At 48.1% G+C, this 14,675-nt stretch overlaps 2 long non-coding RNA genes across 4 annotated transcripts in view; one reads left to right on the forward strand and one right to left on the reverse strand.

The window, feature by feature from the left end:
• The window catches only part of LOC138843750 (uncharacterized), a 148,043-nt gene extending 141,886 nt beyond the window's left edge, over positions 1-6,157 (reverse strand). For 2 of the 3 annotated variants that reach the window (XR_011378710.1, XR_011378711.1), the window contains exons 1-2: positions 5,232-5,670; positions 4,361-4,441 (exon numbers count right to left, since the gene is read on the reverse strand). This is a non-coding gene — a long non-coding RNA (uncharacterized lncRNA). Of the gene's footprint in view, positions 1-4,360; positions 4,442-5,231 lie in introns of all 3 variants that reach the window. The other variant, XR_011378709.1, reaches the window with a different exon arrangement.
• A 693-nt stretch (positions 6,158-6,850) lies between these two features.
• The window catches only part of LOC138843751 (uncharacterized), a 31,632-nt gene continuing 23,807 nt past the window's right edge, over positions 6,851-14,675 (forward strand). The window contains exon 1 of the long non-coding RNA XR_011378712.1: positions 6,851-6,986. This is a non-coding gene — a long non-coding RNA (uncharacterized lncRNA). The remainder of the gene's footprint in view (positions 6,987-14,675) is intronic.

The raw sequence follows: 14,675 nt of genomic DNA on the forward strand, positions 1-14,675 counted from the left end.
ATAAAAGGCACCTCTTTGCTCACATTGGCTCCCATTTTTATTTTAAAATCATTTAAGGCCGGCGCCGTGGCTCATTAGGCTAATCCTCCGTCTTGCGGCGCCAGCACACTGGGTTCTAGTACCGGTCAGGGTGCCGGATTCTGTCCTGGTTGCCCCTCTTCCAGGCCAGCTCTCTGCTGTGGCCAGGGAGTGCAGTGGAGGATGGCCCAAGTGCTTGTGCCCTGCACCCCATTGGAGACCGGGATAAGTACCTGGCTCCTGCCATCGGATCAGCATGGTGCGCCAGCCACGGCGGCCATTGGAGGGTGAACCAACAGCAAAAAGACCTTTCTCTCTCTCACTGTCCACTCTGCCTGTCAAATCATTTAAAAGGCAGAATTACATAGGGCAAGGCAGAGGTCTTCCAGCCACTGATTCACTCCCAAAAAAGCCACGTGGGCAGAGATTAGGCGAGGCCAAAGCCAGCAGCCTGGAATTCCATCGGGTCTCCCATGTGGGTGGCAGGGGCCCATGTACTTGAGCCATCTTCCAACTGCTTTCTCAGGTGCATTAACAGGGAGCTAGTTTGGAAATGGAGCAGCCAGGACTCAAACTGGTGTTCATATGAGATGCCCTCTTTGCCAGCAGCCCCTTAACCCACTGCACCACAAAACAAGGCCAGTCTCTCAGCTCCCACCTCTTCCTACGGACCGAACATTTACTTCCTCCCCAAAGTTCTTATGTTGAAATCCTCACCCTGTGGTGGCATGGAAAGGCAGGGCCCACTGTAGATGAGGGATTAGGAATGGGATTCGGGCTTTTAGAAGATGCTCCAGAAAGCCCTCACCCCTCCATCCCTTGGGACACCAGGAAGTGATGGCCATTCATGATCCTGGAAAGGTATTGTTACCAGAAACAGAGCCTTCCAGCCTTGAGAAGTTTCTAAGCCACCCTACCTATGGTACTTTCACAGCAGCCCGAATGGACTACATAGTTTAGTTCTCCACTTCCAAACATCCTCAAATATCTCCCGAAATAAGCACTCTGTATTCCCTTTCTATTGCCTCCATTTTGGGCTTTCATTCTCTGAGCCAATCTACCTCAGAGCACAGAAGTGACAGTCACCCCCCATCCTCATGCATTTTACTGCTCTTTGCCTCCAGGACTCCCCAGACGTGATTCTGGCAAAATGTTCCCAAGATACCTTCTTCAGAGACTATGCGTTTCTGTCCACATCTTCCTAGGCTCCATCACCACATTTTAGAGTGCTACTTTGAGTCCTTCCTCCAAGTACTCATTAGTCTCCTCCAGCAGTGACAAGGGGATCTTAAAGCTCTGAAGCAAAGAGCTTTAACAAATCCCACCCATTTCCAGCTCCAGATAAAACAGTTCTCTCCCCGTTGCTGGCATTGTCCTGGTCCACAGAGGAAAAAGCCACTTAAGAGATCCAGTCAGTCTGCACCAGCTCTTCCCCATGACATGACCTGCCTCGAACCACAAGGACACATACCACCACCTTCCTCATGGCTTGTGTGGCTGCAGGGGAGCAGGGTCTCTCCATTTAGCAGAGGTACTGTGAAGAAACATGCATGAGTCTCCCAAGGCCCAGAATAGGAAAAAATGAACATTCTATGCATAGCTCCTCCTTCCTGTGCAAGTCACTAGGATTTCTATGGAAAATGTAACCGTTTGGCAGTGTGGCACAGGTTAAGCCATTGCCTGCAACTGTCATCCCATATAGGGAAGTTGGAGCACCAGCTGCTCCACTTTTGATCCAGCTTCCTGCTAGCGGCCTGGGGAAGCAGAAGATGGCCCGAGTGCTTGGGGCCCTGCACCTATATGAAGTACCCAGTTCACTACCTGGCCCGGCCCTGGCCATTGCAGCCATCTTGGGAGTGAATCAGAGGGTGGACGATCTGTCTCTTCCTTTCAAACTTTAAGAATTACAGGAAGAAAATGTAACAGGTATCACCTCAAAACCTCATGTTCCCTCAAAAGTAGTTTATCAACTCCTGCAGAAACTTTCAGATAGGAGACTTTGCTTTATGAGTGGTGGCTTCTCGGGTCAAGATGTGTCCATTAGGTCTGACAGATTTCTCTATGTTTTCATGTAATCCTCTATGTCTTTTTTGCCATCACATTTTGAGGTGCTCTTCTTCCCACTCTTAACACTGGGGTTCCCTGGTTTTTCCCATTAGCCTGTGGTCTTTTTCAACTCTCAGCCATCACAGATACTCCGCAGGTTTGAGGACCTCTGTAGACCACTCAACTGTCCCTAGTCTTCTCCCAGGGTGACCGACTTTCCTGGACCTATAAGACTTCAAAACATTCCTGCGATTCAGAACATACTTACCTTGGTGCAAATGGATTTTGCAATCCATGCATAGTTGGTCATCGCACACATTTCCCATGAACTTTACCCCGAGACCCACAGGTACCTGCACATGCCTCAGGCTCATCACCAAACACAGCACAGCCTCAGGACCTTTAACCAAGTCTTTCTCCATCAAACTGGTGCCTGAGTATTTTCCCATCCTTAGATATTGGCACAAGTTGCCAGTCACCCAAACCAGGACATTTAGCATATTCCTAGGGTTAGCATTTGGTGTCACTTCTGTTCCTCAAAGATTGTGAATAGATGCGAGTGGACTTCCTGGAGGAATCCAATTCTAACGTCAGAGCCAGGAGAGCCACCCAGGATCTCTATCAGGTGCCCTCAGGAGAACAGTGACCCTTTTCTTAAGTATCAGTCAACATTTTTATAGGCTTATGTTGGGGATCTTCCAATTGCTATGTAAGGAAGATCCTGGACAAAAACCTTGGATCCCATTCTTATAGTCTGATGGTCAAAGCTTATAAGAGATTAAAATGATGGTCTGAAAGAGTAAGAAATGACAGTGGGAATATCCACTTAAAATATTGAGATGCATTATTAGCATAGTAACTCACTTCTACAGGCTTTCCTGCCTCTACTACTGATTTGGTCAAGTTTACAAATTACAGCAACAAGTCACTTTATGGAAGAGATTAAACCCATGTACTAGGTCACCCTGAAGCAGAACCTACCTTGGATAGTCCCAACTCTTGTCAACTGTCTGCCCATCCACTGATTCTTCATGTGTTCACATGGAAAGTTCTCCTTACCCAAAGTAGAATGGTCCAATTGAACAGTTTGAAAGGCAAGAAATTTGCCTTCCACCCCAGCAACTTCTTTCAAGGAGTTCAATCATGTAGCAAGACCCATGATTAACTTCACTTACTTCAAAGCAGAAAGTGCAGGGTTTAGAACTTTTAAAGATTTACTTGAAAGTCAGAGTTACAGAGTCTTCCAACCGCTGGTTCACTCCAATTGGCCGCAACGGCTGGAGCTACGCCGATCCGAAGCCAGGAGCTTCTTCCGGGTCTCCCACACAGGTGCAGGGGCCCAAGCACTTGGGCCATCTACTACTTTCCCAGGCCATAGCAGAGCGCTGGATTGGAAGTGGAGCAGCCTGGATTAGAACCGGCTCCCAAATGGGATGCTGGCGGTTCAGGTCAGGGCATTAACCCGCTGTACCACAGCACCGGCCCCTAGAACTTACACTTAAGTATTTGTGATTTGGCCATTTCAGGGCGAACTTGAAGCAGTTTAACAGATGAGGACCACCTATTGTAACATATGAACAAGATTTGGTTTAGATCTGATCAGAGTCTTGAGTTCACTCATTAGATCCGTAAGTTGATCACTTTCCACAGGTGCAGTAGTTCACACAGTCTAGTTGTAACTCGAACAGAAGCGAGTTTCCTGTGGATTCCTTCCAGTTGACAGTATCAAGATCCGTTGATACGGTCACCAGAAAACTGGCATCGCCTGTGACATCTGAAATCTTCCACATTCAGTAAGAAGGAAGCAGCGAGAAGGGGACAAAGGACAGGAAGAACCAATAAGCCCCCGGTGCCTCACAAGCTGGTGCCTCTATGGGATTGTAGCTGTGGTTGTGAACTGGCTTCATCTGTCAGACCTAGCGTGGGAGGTTTTCTAATTGATCACGAGCTCCTTGGGGGAACACCATCTCCAAGTGTAAATTAATAATCACTTTCAAAGGATGGTGCCCAATTTTTAATATTATCTCCTCCATTGTGTAGAAGTGGTCTGAAGAAAGCGACTTTACAATAATTTTGACAGTACATGAGGAGGCAAATAATTGTGTTGGCCTATTTTTATAAACACCCATGTGTGTTGCCTGGGACAATTTGTGTAGTTTAAGATTATTTCAGACTGAGTACAGTGTATGTAGGACAGGCGTTTCTTAAATCCCAGCTCACCAGGGGTATATGCTGATGTTTGCCTGAACAGCTTAAGGGTATTTAGCAAAAACTCAGAATAGTAACAGAGACCTACCCTGCACCCTTTGATTCCTGGTGCGTCCCAAGCACACCTTGTCTTGCTGTCTTATGGGGCCTCCAGTTAGGGTGCGGGACCCTGCGGAGAAACTTTTGGTTACTAAGCAATGCCGTGGAGTCCTGTCCCCGTGTTGTTTTCTCATTACAAGGCGGCTGGGAGGCCCCGCGCGCACGGCAGGGCCGTGGGACTCCACCGCCAGCTCCCCATTGTCACCCGTAAGAACATTCCCATGGAGCGGGCCCCAAGGACAATAAACAGCATATGCAAAAAGCAGTGACATAACCCTGGGCGCCGATAAGGGCTGCGTTTCCCAGGCCTGGCAGGCTGCGACGGGGGCGGCCCTGGGTGCCTGGAAGGAAACGCGGTGCGGGCGGGCGGCGACGCGGCCCTGGCGGCGGCGCCCGCACAGAAAGCCCAGAAGTGGGCGGGGGCTCCTGGCCTCCCCAAATCAATCCCAGGAAGTCTGAGGCCGCAGAACCGTTTCCTGTCCACTCTGTGGGAAATTTAGCCGAGTGCAAACGGCCGGCAACAATGGGACAATATATTATAACAAACAGGAAAAATAGCATTGGCCGCGGAAATCAATAACTGGAGCTTGGGAGGCACTCACGGGATTGACAAGTGAATAAATTAAACCCAAAAGGTTAGGACAGGGAAAGAAGTTAATTTCGCGTCTGCCCCGGGGCTCCCCTTTGCAGACTCGGATTAAGACTGGGTAATGGAGTGCCCAGGAAGTCCTAGGCTGACAAGGAGCCCTGGTGGACACCCACATGGTGCAAAGTCCAGAGCCGCCTCCATGCGCTTCCCACGCCCGGCCGGCCCCGGCTCGCAACGCATCGCCCCCTCCACGGCGTGACCAAAGACTTACTGAAACATGCACAGAAAGCCGCTGGACTGTTCATCCGGGAAGCGCGGAGACTCCAGGACACTGAAGGGGTGCGCCCAGCCGGAACCCAGTGCAGACATGTGCACCAGCTGGTGAGAACTCGGGGATGGACGAGCCACAGGAGGGTTCCCCGAACCCCAGGATCCTCAACGCAGGACATGAGCAAGGCGCCGGCAGACTTCCCAAACAGGAACCCGCTGGTTTCCACGCCAGCGTCACTATACCCTTTATGAAGATGTTTGAAAGCTTGGGGCTTTTCAAATACTAAAAGTCACTAATTAGAACACACCAAAGCTGGTTTTCCCTCTATAAAGTGTCTGGGACACCAGATTCTTTCCCCTCATTACCAATAAAAGCAGAGCCGTGTTCTCCAGAGGAAGCCACGGGCTGAGGGTTTGGAGACGATTTAGTCTAACCCATGCTTTGCAACACTGTCACCAAGCACAGTCCCTTTGACAGTTGAGCGCTGCTCTAGTCTGCAGGCTCTGAACACTTAAGTTAGGAGAAAGCGTGAGGTCATCGGGTGCCTGTTCCCAGTACATGCCTTCTGTTGTTTAACACTTAACTCCTATTAATATATGTAGCCCACCGTCTTAAGTTTATGTACCAAGTCTGTCCCATCTTGTGCAGATCTCCCCCCGTAAGATGTGTTTTGGATTGCGATTTTCCTATCAAGCCTCGCTGATAAAGCCTACCATTTGGGAAGTCCTAGGATACCGTCTTTAGTCAACATCAGCGAGCCAGATAATCGCTAGTCTCTTAAGAGCCGTTTATAAAACAGATTAAAGCAGAAGTCAGAAACTCCAGTTGTACTTCAGATTGCTACGGTATCTCAGAAGTGCATGATTGCTAGGAGACTTCACGTCCTCGGGTTTAAGCTTGGTAACTCCGAAGATGTGAGGCTTGTCCTGAACAGGGGGGGGGGGGGGGGGGGGGTGAGGAAGAGAACCTGGTTTACTTTTTAAACCCATACAACCTCGTTCTCCAACGTCCCCACCAGTGAGACCTGAAGCGGCCAGCAGAGGGCAGTATGTAACCAGCAAAACTGTTCACACGAAGGTAAACCCTATTACGCTCTTAGCAGGCAGCAGTTTCTGGACTGAGACGCAGATTCCAGCAGCAAGGTGCCTGGGAGGCCCGCGGCCCCTCCCCCCACCAGCGCTCTGCACGTCGGGTGCAGTCCTGGAAAAGCCCAGCCCTGGCTCCCTTCTCCGTTTTGTGCTTAATCAGGCCTTGAACAGGAATCCGCTTCCTTCTCCTCAGCTCTGTAAGGTGGGTCCGCTCCCACCCAGCTGCAGCAAGCCCCAGGCCCTCCCCACGGCGCGGGGCGCCCCTTGCCCTCCCCAGGCTCCCGTCTCAGGCTTCAGCTGCCAGCTCCAAGGCACCTCAGGTACGAGGAGGCGAGAAGGAAAGCCCTGGCCCCCAGATAAAGCCGCAGCTACAGCCTGGCCCCTTGGGGTGCTCCAAGCCTTTTAGTAGAATCCGTACAGTAGAAAGGCTTCCGTCGGGGCTCAGGAGCTGAGCACCTGCCTCCCCCACCACCTCCATCCTCGGTACCTGCTGGCTCCTGACCTTTAAACGCCCCCTCTGCTCACTCCCCTAATTTCATCTTACTGCTGAGCAAAGCAGGTTGAGAAAAATCTTAACTTCGAGGAGGATGGAGGGACCACGTGGCACAGGAGGCAGTCACCCAGGCTTATGTAACTCGCACACCACCAGTCCATCAACTTCTCCTTGGTGAGTAAGACCTCGGTAGTTTGAGTAGTGAGTGGGCTTGCTTCTTAAGACTCGTTGTATTATGAAGGGGGGTGGATGGGATGAGTTCCGAAGTAGCTGCAGCTTCCACTGAAAACCACCCGAGCTGCAAGGGCTTAGCTCCAAGGTGTTTTCCCTTCCCTCTCAGCACCTAGCACTTTCCCCCATGGAGTTGTTGCATGACCTGTTGGTTTGTACTGGAGGACAGAGCCAGCACTTTCAAGTATTTCGAGTGAGTAAAATTGAGACTTCGTGTTTTCAGAGACAATGTGATATTGCCTTTCAGATTATTCGTGTTTAGTTATCAGAGAATGAACACTTTCGAGCGCTCAGTGAGGGTCCTCTGATACCTAAGAGGAACACAATCTTCGTGTTTCCAGGTGTCCCATGGCCCACCTCCCACCCACGTGGACTTGACAGACCTTTCAAAGACGTCACGTGGGAAGGGCAGAGTGCCTGTTTTGTCTCCTGGACCCACCGGCCTCAATCAGCCCTTTACATCCAAAGCAAAGCCTAGCACAGAGGTCAAGTGCAGGCAGCTCTGTGCTACCTGCGTCTGCTGCACTGGTCAAACCCAGAGGCCTGGGTGTTTCATGTGTTTAAATCCAGCGCTGTATTTTCACCGATCGTGTGAGAGCTTGCTGGTTTCTCAGCATGTAAGCTGAAATGTACGGACGCGAGACTCAGGAACTTCTATTTTCAGGGTGTCCCAATGATGCAAAAAGTCCCTGTCACCAAAGGAGGGTCCTTCTATGTCTGGTTGTATCATGGTTAGACAATGCATCCTTGTATTAAATCCAACTTTGCTCATGATTTGTGTCCATTGGTCACGAGTTTATCTGGGCACACACAATGGAGAAGATACAAACCTTCTGCAGTCATGCTTCCAGGTCTTCGACAATTCCCTGGGCGGAGGGGACCACAAACCCCAAACACTAGCTCCTTCTGCAGACATCATAGAAACGCCTCGTTATCAGGGTTTGTGTGAGTGACACCCCTGGAAGTCAGCCTGGTGGGTGTGGCTGAATGTCATATAACCCACGGGACCACCTTTTCCCTTCTCAGCAACTCAAACTGAGTATGAGCATTACTTGGGGAACTTGTTAAGAGTAGACTTCAACACGATTCCCTAAGACACTCAGATTTCTAACGACCCAGAAAGCTGCATTTTAAACAAACAGCCCAAGTATTCAGAACAAACATTCCCTATTTTGACAGGCATTTCCTTAGGGGCTGTTTGTGTTCGTTGTAGTCTCAGATCTGTTTCCATGCTGCAATACTGACGCTCATGTTGCAGCTGACCTCAACAGTCTCACGCAAATGCTGTACAACTGACCTTAAGGCTCAACTGCAAACTAGTACGCTTCCCTATGCAGTGTTGATAGAAGACATGGGAATCTCAGTTCAGTTTGGATTTGATTCCTAAAGATTGCATGGTCTATCAAGTCAACATTTACCACTGTGTCCCCTTTTATTTGCTAAATGCAGTCCTTATGAAGTCAGGTTTTTCTAATACCTGTTAATGAACCCCTTTGGATCCTAGTTCTGTCCTCAAGTGATTACGCTCATGTACTGCTCTCCTCTGGCTGTCAACTCAGTCTATTTATGTCAGTTTCCAAGAACAAGCACAGTCATTCACCCATGTTAAAGAAAAAGATCCCTGACAGTGTATCACACAAATGACTGAACTCCCATCTCTTATGTCTAACCTTCCTAAAGTCCATGATGGCTAGTTTTCAGCAGTAGCATAATTAAAGCACACAGCTTAGAATTGGAAGAGCAGGGTTCAAATTCTTCCACCCCTTGAGCTGTGCTACCTCAGGCAAGTCAATGAGCCTTTCAACCTCAAGTGCTTCACTTATGAAGTGATACTTGGAGTCGGGAAAAGCTAATGAAATGACAAAAAAGTTCCAGCCTTTGTGCTTAATTCTTCGTTCATGAGTTTAACCAGCTATGCAAACTTCATATTCAAATGAACAGAAGTAAGAGCAGAGATTATGTGCTTTTGAAGTCCAGAGGCATGAAAAGAAACCATGGCTGCAAAAAGAGGGGAAGTGATCAATAGATGAGTTACAGGAAGACAGGAAACAAACTAAAGCCCAGGGTCATATGAAACAAATCCTAGAACATGGCCTAGAGCACTCTGCAGGGGCCCCAGGGCAAGCGGGGACAGTGTGTGCACCTGCCCTAAGAGACTGTGGCATAGTAGGGAAGTGGCAGGTATCAGATCAAGAGAACAGGACAACTACAGGAGTATTTTAACCAAGAATCATTAGTACGGAATTAGCCAGAGATTTCCAGTAAGCACCACAGCAATGCTGGTAGCTCAGTGAAAGTTCTAGCTCTGCCCCTAAGAGAAGCCAGAAAAGCGCAGGCAGTGCCCACCTTGAAGGCTCCCAGTCAGTGCACAACAGGAGGGGTGGGAGTGGTGCAGGTGGACTTCCAGTGTAGAAGTAGTTCCCACCAGCTCCCTGGCCTTTCAGCCTGACAAGGAGCAGGCATCTAGCCTCTCGGTGAAGAGGGCAGGTCCCACTTCAGAGCACCTGCGTGCGATTCCTCAGCTCAGCTGCAGACTCCAGCTTCCCAGGGCAGACCCTGGGAGGCAGTGGTGATGTTGGGTTCCTGCCACCACCTGGGAGACCTGGTTCGAGTTCCTAGTTACTACCCTTCTGCCCTCTAGCTGTATATGGTCATTTGAGGAGTGAGATGGCAGGTACAAAGAGACTGCAAGAATGAATTTCATGAGTATAAGAAAAAGCAATACCACGGAAAACAAAGACCAAGCCAAAGAATAGGCAACTTAGAGAATTAGTTTCCAAAATAAGACAAGGGCCAGCACTGTGATATAACAGGTAAAGCTACAGCCTACAGTGGCAGCCATCACATATAGGCACTGGTTTGAGTCCTGGCTGCTCCTCTTCCGATCCAGCTCTCTGCTATGGCCTGGGAAAGCAGAAGATGGCCCAAGTCCTTGGGTCCCTGCACTCACATAGGAGATCCAGAAGCAGCTCCTGGTTTCGGATTGGTCCAGCTTGGCCATTGCTGCCATTTGGGGAATGAACCAGTGGATGAAGACCTGCCTTTCAAGTAAATAAAAAAAAAAAGTAACAACATCATTGAAAAGATTTGAGAAATTTTTATAGGGGTAGTGTAACAAAAATGCAGTTGGGTGAAGAATTGTGAGGAAGTAAAATACATCAATAGAGGATAAGTAAATTTGAGATGTGGAAGAAACATGGAGCAAAATAAGATAGGTGGAATAGGAGATAAGACTTTTTTTATAAGTGTTAGACTTCATAGACTCATGTACCAAGATTATAAAGATCAAAAATTCTGCACACCTAGGAAGTGTCACAACCCTACAAACCAAAAGCATAAAGAAAACACTTGTGCCTCCATCTTTATAACATCGAAGGATTTGATGCTTTTGTAGGTGGTGAAAGTGGTAGCATGTGGACCAAGAATGCAACACATTAGATAAACATGGGCAATAGGAACAAATAGAGAGGTGCCTTTGAAATTCCGAATGGGGTCTGCCATTGTGATGTAGTGGGCAAGGCCACTGCCTGCAATGCCGGCATCCCACAAGGGCACTGGTTAGAGTTCCAGCTGTTCCACTTCCAATCCAGCTCATGCACCTGAGAAAGCAGAGAATGACCTCAGTGCTTGGGCCCCTGCACCCATGTGGGAGGCCCAGAAGCTGCCACTGGCTTCAGTCTGGCCCAGCCCTGGCCATTGCAACCATTTGGGGAATGAACCAGCAGATGGAAGGGCTTTGGCTCTTCCTCTAACTGCCTTTCAGATACAAACCCAACACTTCTGAAAGAGGACTTTAGACAAGTTTTGTACAAGTACACTAAATACCTTCAAGTATTCAACATCCATAAAGTTTTACTTCCTACACACCCTTCTCAAAACTTCTTGCAAATAAGCCTACATGTTTGAAATGTGCCAGGGGATTCCAATACAATCCCATCAAGGTGGCATGTACCAATGCCATCTCACTAGCCAAAGTGATCAGTTTCGGTTCACAATTGATCATAATGTTAGGATTAAGTGTCAAAGGGATCACATAAACAAGACTAATGTCTGCTAATAACGGATAGAATAAAAAAGGGAGAGAACAATCCAACATGGGAAGAGGGATACACAGCAGACTCATAGAATGGCAGATGTCCTAAACAGCACTCTGGCCTCAGAATCAGCCCTCAAGGCATTGGGATCTGGCTGAAGAGCCCATGAGAGTATTATAGGCATGGAAAGGCAAGACTCTGGGTGGTGGTGGGGGAACCTAAATGAAAGATCTCTGCAAGCGAGATCCCAGTAGAAAGAACAGGCCAAAGAAGGAGGTGCCTTTCTCTGAAAGGAAGAGAACTTCCACTTTGACTATGAGCTTGTCTAAAAAAGTTCAGAGTCGGCGAATTCAAAAGGCTTCCATAGCCTTGGCAACTCATGACTAGAGCCTAGGGAGATTACTGACGCCATAAACAAGAGTGTCAGTTTAAGTCAACAACAGGAGGAGTCACTGTGCACTTATTCCCCATGTAGGATCTGTCCTTAATGTGTTGTACTATGTGAATTAATGGTATAATCACTACACAAACAGTACTTTACTTTGTGTTTCTGTGTGGGTGCAAACTGTTGAAATCTTTACTTAATATATACTAAGTTGATCTTCTGTATATAAAGGTAATTGAAAATGAATCTTGATGTTAATGGAATGGGAGAGGGAGCAGGAGATGGGAGGGTTGTGGGTGGGAGGGAAGTTATGGGTGGGGGAGCCACTGTAATCCAAAAGCTGTACTTTGGAAATTTAAATAAGTTTATATAAGCCTACACACACAGATGGAGGTGTTGGGGGGAAGCAAAGAAGCATGGGTCACATGACGCAGAAAATTTAGCCAAACCAAAAAAGCAGTTCCAGAATATCAGGATAAGGATCAGGCAAACATTTCTCTGAAGAGAAAATGGTCCAGACTGACCATTATGGAAAAAGGTAATTAGAAACTTCTAGACAGAAAACTTTAATCATGACCCAGTTATGAAATTAGCAATAAAAGCAAATTGATAGATCTTGCTATAAATACTTCTCTAGTCATTGTGTGCAATCAACTATTCTTACAACTATTTCCACCACCTGTATTTATACGTGAACTACAGCAGTTTAAAAAATTTGAAGTCACAAACTCATGGAGTAGCCAAGGTTGAACTTGACCAAGGTGGCATTTGATTAACACTGGTCTAGCTCTGGGTTGAATGTTTGTCTCCCTGACTCAAAGTCCGTGTTGAATGTCTGCGGTCATAATGTTAAGCGGGACCACTAGCAGGTGATGAAGTCACCAAGGAAAACCCCTCATGGCTTGGTTTGAGGGACTGAGTCTGTACCTTCAATCCCTTCCACCATGTGAGGACACAGCATTGCCCCTCCAACAGGGAAACAGCATTCAGGGAAGCAACTTCGAAGCAGAGATCAGATCTTCTCCAAACACTGGACCTGCCAGCACCTTGATCTTGGACGGACCAGCCACCAGAGTGATAGTCAACGCCCTGTTGAAGTTGCAGAATATCTGGCATTTTGTTTTAGTATTAGACTAACTTCAGTGTTCCTCAAGTGGATTCTGCTTGTTTAGGATTTATGGTTTCTTTAAAAGTTAAACATATTTAGAATCCAATGATCATGCAGGAAATATTCTAGAGAAAATGAAGTGGTAGAGTTCAGAAGTTCAATGGGGGTGGTATCCTGTTGTGTCAGGAGGAAGGGAAGATTCAGTGGGCAGAGCTGAAGGTTGGTCGTTCTATATGTGTTTCAGAAGGTGGTAGAAGTTCATCCAATGGCAAGGTCTTCTTTGGTAAGAGAAAAGCACATTAGCCTATTGTTTGTGACCAGAAGAGAACTCTGGTCTATGGAAACTGAAGAGCCATTGTTGTGCAGAGTGCATAGTTGACTGAAGAACCCTAGGACTGCCAGGCAGTGTTAGAGCTTGGCTATCAAGAACCTTAATGCAGGGCCTCTCCTGCCACATGACTTTCTCCAAAAGCACACACTACATAGGTGCAGAGAAGGTAGTTGTATTTTTACATGGGATTTTTAGACCCATTAGGGAAAACAAACCCAAAGTGGCAAGGTGACACTGGGCATCAAGAATTGCAAAAATGGATCATTAGGCGCAAGTTGAAGGAGGAAGTGGACAGAGGCTGATGGAGGAAAAACTAGACATGGAAATAGATGGAAGACTCAGCATTGAAGATCCACCATGGTTGAAACAGTTACAAGATAGGAAATTTGTGTTCCAATATCACTGCTTTAATAGTTACCTTGGTGGAATTTATGGTTATGGTTTACAACAAGCTTGCTAGTGACTGAGTGCTGAGCTGGAGTAGAGGAATACATGAGTAAGAAGGTCAAAGTTGGGCAGATAACTAATTGGTATGAAGGTCCCCTACACATGAGAAGCCTGGGGGGGGGGGGGTGAGACAGGCCATCAGTTCTGTTCCAGTCCATTGCATTTTATAGTCAGGAGGGCAGAAATAGCAATGACAAGACAGTGGTGAGCATGTGATGCCCTGAGCCTCACAAGATTTGCAGTTTCTCCATTTTTTATTGACAGGCAGAGTGGACAGTGAGAGAAACAGAGAAAGGTCTTCCTTTGCCGTTGGTTCACCCTCCATTGGCCGCCAAGGCCAGCGCACCATGCTGATCCGATGGCAGGAGCCAGGTGCTTCTCCTGGTCTCCCATGGGGTGCAGGGCCCAAGGACTTGGGCCATCCTCCACTGCACTCCCTGGCCACAGCAGAGAGCTGGCCTGGAAGAGGGGCAACCGGGACAGAATCCGGCACCCCGACTGGGACTAGAACCCGGTGTGCCAGCGCCACAAGGTGGAGGATTAGCCTAGTGAGCCGCGGCGCCGGCCCTCTCCATCTTTTTTACAGATGGGGAAGGGTTGCTGTCTGAGGCAGCCGTGGGGAACCAGAAGCAGCCAGTGCCCCGGCAGCTCATCCCGGAATTTCCTGAAGCACAAGGAAATGCACAGCGGCTATTGCTGGGCTGCTGGGAAGGGCTTAGTGCTAGAAAGTCAAGGGGGAAGAGGAAGCAAAGAATTGATGATGCAGGGGCATGTTCATTACAAAAGGCTTTGATAGAGGGTAGATGGCAGAGGGCTGGGGACCAAGGGAGTCTGTTGCGATAGATTCAGGCTTTGCCCCAAGCATGGACTGATGAGGGCAAGGAGAAATGTGCAGGGGAATTTGTCCTCAGCACTGAGCCAAGTGGATCCTGGGCTTTATGTTTTCCAGTTACAGAACAAAGGCAAACTCTCCCCACAGCGCTCCCCTGTAGCACGTTATAGTCGTCAGCCTTTCACCACTGGTAAAATGCCTGTGGAATGTCTACGCAGAAGATGTTCATCTAGCTTCAAGCTTTTGGACATTCAGATTTAAGTTCTAGCAGCCTCATTAGCTTGGCCTCTGAGGGTGTTAAAGGTAGAAAACAGAGAAACCATCACAGCATGAACTGGGAAGCAAAGAGGCTTCCTAACCAATCCCCTCCTGAGAACTGCATTCCGAGGACACACCCATGCTAACCAAGCACACGGTCTTCATATCACTAACTTGTGACTTTGGGGGTTAAACACCTGCCTCAGTTTGGAAGCCAGTCTTGTTCAAGCCACAGCA

Source organism: Oryctolagus cuniculus, chromosome 9 (genome assembly GCF_964237555.1).
Source record: "Oryctolagus cuniculus chromosome 9, mOryCun1.1, whole genome shotgun sequence".
NCBI lineage: Eukaryota > Metazoa > Chordata > Mammalia > Lagomorpha > Leporidae > Oryctolagus > Oryctolagus cuniculus.